At 33.5% G+C, this 5,253-nt stretch overlaps 6 non-coding genes across 6 annotated transcripts in view; 2 read left to right on the forward strand and 4 right to left on the reverse strand.

Moving 5' to 3' along the window:
- Nucleotides 1–282: 282 nt before the first annotated feature.
- On the forward strand, nt 283–354 carry Trnap-ugg. The gene has a single exon. It is a non-coding gene; the product is annotated as a tRNA-Pro (tRNA).
- A 1,083-nt stretch (nt 355–1,437) lies between these two features.
- On the reverse strand, nt 1,438–1,519 carry Trnas-uga. The gene has a single exon. It is a non-coding gene; the product is annotated as a tRNA-Ser (tRNA).
- A 1,326-nt stretch (nt 1,520–2,845) lies between these two features.
- Nucleotides 2,846–2,927, reverse strand: Trnas-cga. The gene has a single exon. It is a non-coding gene; the product is annotated as a tRNA-Ser (tRNA).
- A 1,096-nt stretch (nt 2,928–4,023) lies between these two features.
- Trnap-ugg lies at nt 4,024–4,095 on the reverse strand. The gene has a single exon. It is a non-coding gene; the product is annotated as a tRNA-Pro (tRNA).
- Nucleotides 4,096–4,406: 311 nt separating this feature from the next.
- LOC117115842 lies at nt 4,407–4,571 on the forward strand. Its single transcript, XR_004446623.1, has one exon. It is a non-coding gene; the product is annotated as a U1 spliceosomal RNA (small nuclear RNA).
- A 572-nt stretch (nt 4,572–5,143) lies between these two features.
- The window catches only part of LOC117115863, a 162-nt gene continuing 52 nt past the window's right edge, over nt 5,144–5,253 (reverse strand). The window contains exon 1 of the small nuclear RNA XR_004446642.1: nt 5,144–5,253. This exon is cut by the window's right edge and continues 52 nt beyond it. This is a non-coding gene — a small nuclear RNA (U1 spliceosomal RNA).

Genomic DNA, 5,253 nt, shown 5'->3' on the forward strand with positions numbered 1-5,253 from the left:
TTATATTATGTATAAAACAATTATTTAATAATTGTTTTATATTATGTATAATATAAAACAATTATTAAATAATTGTTTTATATTATGTATAAAACAATTATTTAATAATTGTTTTATATTATGTATACTACACCCTTCTTTTTTTTTCTTGAATCTTAATTGTTATCATTTGATGAGTGGCGCGTTGTGACTTCGTCACAAGGGCTAAAGTGAGAAGCGTCACATGTTTCCAGGACAAGATGTTCAATTCCTAGTGGAGTATGAATTTGATTTTCCACCTAAGGCTCGTTGGTCTAGTGGCATGATTCTCGCTTTGGGTGCGAGAGGCCCCGGGTTCAATTTCCGGACGAGCCCCATTTTTTTTTTTTTTTTGGAATAGATTTATAATTAATGTCAATTTTATATATTTCTTATTAAACAGCTTATAATAGAGATAACCAAAGCACATTGTACAGAAGAATAGTTTGAATAACAGATGCAATATACATGATTTATGTTAATCAAAATCACAACAATCAACTTAGTATTGAGGTTAATATTCAAACACCTTCACATCAATTTTTCAGATATATTTTCTGAGCCTAGCCTTAAAAATCAGTGGTACCAATCGCCTTTATAATTCCCTTAAAAAGAGTGACAATGAAACCCAAAGCAAGCAGTTGATTTGTTCTTATGTTTACCCACTTATAAATCAGAAGTGGGCACGTATAATGTATCCTGATTTGTTTTTTCTTATTTCAATACATAACCAGGTATGTATTGACATATAAAAATGTAGTGGGAGCCCCCTCCTCCACCGAACCCATATCCACCATTGGATCCTCCCTTGATATTTGTTAATTTCTTTTATTCCGATCTTTTCGTTTTCATGTTTGGCCTACTTTAGGGCTATACGCATTATAAGTTTGGCCTATTTGTCAATACATTCTATGATATATTACATATTTTTGTGTATCTTCGTTTGGATTTGTTTGTATATTTATAATACATTACAGTTTACCCTCTACAATGAAACCCAAGGCAAGCAGTTGATTTGTTCTTATTTTTACCCAGTTTTAAATCGGAAGGGGCACGTATAATGTATCCTAATTTGTTTTTCTTATTTCAATACATAACCAGGTATGTATTGACATTTAAAAAATGTAATGGGAACCCCCAACCCATATCCACCATTGGATCCTTCTTTGATAATTGTTCATTTCTTTTATTCAGATCTTTTCGTTTTAATCCTTTGCCTACTTTAGGCCTATGAGCATTATAAGTTGGACCTGTTCTCAATACATTCTATGAAGTACCGTACCGTATATTAGGCCCTACATATTGTTGTGTATCTGTTTGTAGATTTTCCTCGTTAGGATTTGCTTTGACCCAACTGTATAATTATAATACATTACAGTTTACCCTCTCCAATGCTAAAATATGAAAAAGGAAAGTACTCGCTGCGAGCAGGGTTCGAACCTGCGGGGGAAGATCCCATTGGATTTCAAGTCCAACGCCTTAACCACTCGGCCATCACAGCTGTACATACAAACTTTTATATTGAAGCATCTCCTTTCGTTAATAATGTAGGCGAAGATCAACTGAACGGAAAACCTAAACTTCATCATTTACAGAGGTGGGCATAACAACGTTTTGGAAGCCCAAACTAATCTTAATCTTTTTTTTTTTTAACAACGAGAGCCGGCCAAGCAAACCTGTCTAATCATGGAGGAACTAAACAGAAATCTATTTCTTTCCTCTGGTCTAAGTATAATATATACTCCAAATATTGAAATACATCGTCATCGTGTAAGATTCAATATTTCGACATTGATTATGCCATAGACATGTCATCATCAGGAATGAAAAATTATCCATATTTGCAAGTTTATATACAACAAATACCAAAGTGTATATAACATAAAGCTTGTGTTTCAATACAGTTCGTTCGTCTAGATAAGGTGCTATTGTACTTATTTCGTTATCAGGAGAGTTTGTTAAATGCGTGGTCAATTCCTACAGAGAAGTATGCATTTCAGTTACTCAAAAAAGGCTCGTTGGTCTAGTGGCATGATTCTGGTTGTGTCATGATTCTCGCAATGGTTTTGTAATATTTTAATATTCTACATTAGCTGGCGATAGTAGTTACATAAAGCTGTGATGCAATTGAGCGTTCTAGCTAGCGTTGATTTTCTTTTTACACACAAGCTGTTTGTGTTTCTACATTAGCGGGGAGTTTTACTACATAAGCTTTGGAGTGTGCCATATACATTAACGGTTGTTTACTACACTGTTGTTTTCTACATTAGCGGTTGTAACAATCATTCATGCCGTATCATCCATGTGGAAATTGACATGCACTTTTGTGCTACGTCATTCGTACGCTGGGAGAAGTGATTGGCAACGACGATGTTAGAGATAGCGAATACTGCCAATGTTCAAACCAGACGAAATGCTAACTGATAAAGCTATATCGACTGCAGCTTGAGCACGTAAACCTGATTTGCAGGCCTCTTGATAAATTAACTTTAATACAAGCTCATTATCGTACTTTTTAAGATAATCACAATATCAATAAAAAAGAAATAATTTTAATTAAAAGAAAGATTTCTAGAATAGTATACAATTATCATTATAGAGTTATTATTATACTGTCTTAACTGAGATTAATCAGTGGACCTTTCGGTCATTGACAGTTTATTCACATTATTATTATAAGGCCCATCATTAACCAAAAAATAAGGAATTAGCCAATACGCAGAGTAAGGCCTATTTTCAATATATTTTATGAACTTAATACATCTTTGTGTATCATTTGATCGAATTTCATACCATTAAATTGAAAATATTCATTTAAAAAAGAGTACGCTGCGAGCAGGGTTCGAACCTGCGCGGGAAGATCCCATTGGATTTCGAGTCCAACGCCTTAACCACTCGGCCATCACAGCTGCACGCACTATGGAAGATCATACATGAAAGCTTTACCCCTATTTCTGTGTGCAGTCACATGAATAGGAATAAGCAGAATAACTCAAATCACGCACATTATTATACATAACTTTGTACACAGCAGGACATAAAAATGGTTCTGAGGGCCAAACTGAATTTCGATTTTTTGAATTCTTCCACTTATGTCAGTTGTGTCATAATTTTACATTTATTCTAAATTTTGATAGAAAATATGTGTTGATCATTAACATTTGGACCCCATTAGAGATAGGTTGCCATTTGGAGACTTTTGTGGGTTATCCGGGCGATCTACTTTACCTTTTTCGTAAAATAGTTAACAATTGTTTATTTATCCGTTCATCGTTATTTTAATTTCTATTTTATTTCTTTCCTTTCATGTTGATTTGTATTAATTGTTTGCCGAATAAAGAAATAAATAATAAATTGTATATATAAAATCTAACTTTAAAAGTTTTACCTACAAAAACAATATTATTTATTTTAAGTTAATCGTAATGAAAATCTTAAAAGCCTGAATGAAAGAAGTGTTGAAATGACACCTGTAGGCCACATTATTTCTAATATTATACTAAAGAATATTGTCGATGGCAAAGCATACTTACCGGTAGGCTCAATTTCCGTCGGAAGGTTTCAAGATGATAAAAGTTTCATTGGACTAAATTCTTACTTATGTTAAACACATGCTTACCTAAGATTATACTGATACTGGTTTCAAATATCAGTCAAGTAGTTAAAAATCACCTAAAATCACCTTATTTTGCGAATTAGCGCCACTCAACTGATCCTCGAGTCCCCCTCCAACTTCACCTTTGTAGAGGTATCTACAATATGCGCTATATAAGTCGACAATTATTATTATTAAAAATAAATCTTAAAACATGTGAAGGTGTTTGAATATTAACCTCAATACTAAGTTGATTGTTGTGATTTTGATTAACATAAATCATGTATATTGCATCTGGTATTCAAACTATTCTTCTGTGCAATGTACTTTGGTTATCCCTATTATACGCTGTTTAATAAGAGATATAAAATGTACATTAAATACAAAATCTATTAAAAAAAAAAAAGTTAGGGCTCGTCCGGGAATTAAACCCGGGGCCTCTCGCACCCAAAGCGAGAATCATGCCACTAGACCAACGAGCCTTACTCGGTTAAGCCAACTTCATACTCCGCTCCGCTGAACTACCTGATGGCAAACAATGACCTCATTGTTGAAACACATTGATTAAAAGTTAGTAGACTAATTTGCATATTTATTATAATCAGAAAACATTTATAATACAGAATCATTGGTGTTATATTTATACTTGAAACGATATACGCTTATAAAAACTAACTTTAAAAGATTTTCGTAATGAAAATTTTAAAAGCCAGAAGAAAAGAAGTATTGAAATGACACCTGTAGGCCACAGTATTTCTAATATTATACTATAGAATATTGTTGATGGCCTAACATACTTACCTGGCACAGGAGAGACTTTGATCAAGAAGGAATGTCCTCCCAAGGTGAGGCCTCGGCATTGCACTTGGCTGAGGTTGACCCTTGCGATTCCCCCAAATGTGGGGAACTCGGGTGTATAATTTATGGTAGCGGGGGACTGCGTTCGCGCTAACCCCTAACAAGAATTGAAAGATAGAATTAATACCGTATGTACACACTTTACAAATAGTATTTCTGTTTGCTTGAATGAGGTTATGCGGGTACAGAAAAAAAAGATATTTAATATCATTTCAAGTATAAATATAACACCAATGATTCTGTATTAGAAATGTTTTCTGACTATAATAAATATGCAAATTAGTCTACTAACTTTTATTCAACGTGTTTCAACAATGAGGTCATTGTTTGCCATCATGTAGTAGCCTACAATACGCCTAAAAGCTATATTGATATACGTAAAACTATAATAAACTTGAAAATCTCCCCACCCCAAAGAAACTCTTACATATTTAGTAAGCAATTACATTTTTTAACGATTTTAAGTTGATTATAGAATATATTTTATACAAATACGAATAAAGAACAACATTCGATATAAAATATAGGCAAATTCTCATTAATAGCGAAATAACCAAATATATCAAATATTTTCAACGGTGTACGTTTTCTGTACCCGCATAACCTCATTCAAGCAAACAGAAATATTATTTGTAAAGTGTATACATATTAATTCTATTTTTCAATTATTGTTAGGGGTTAGCGCGAACGCAGTCCCCCGCTACCATAAATTATACACCCGAGTTCCCCACATTTGGGGGAATCGCAAGGGTCAACCTCAGCCAAGTGCAATGCCGAGGCCT

Source organism: Anneissia japonica, unplaced genomic scaffold (assembly GCF_011630105.1).
Source record: "Anneissia japonica isolate Jap-2015-1 unplaced genomic scaffold, ASM1163010v1 scaffold1483_len710385_cov172, whole genome shotgun sequence".
NCBI classification, from domain to species: Eukaryota; Metazoa; Echinodermata; class Crinoidea; order Comatulida; family Comatulidae; genus Anneissia; species Anneissia japonica.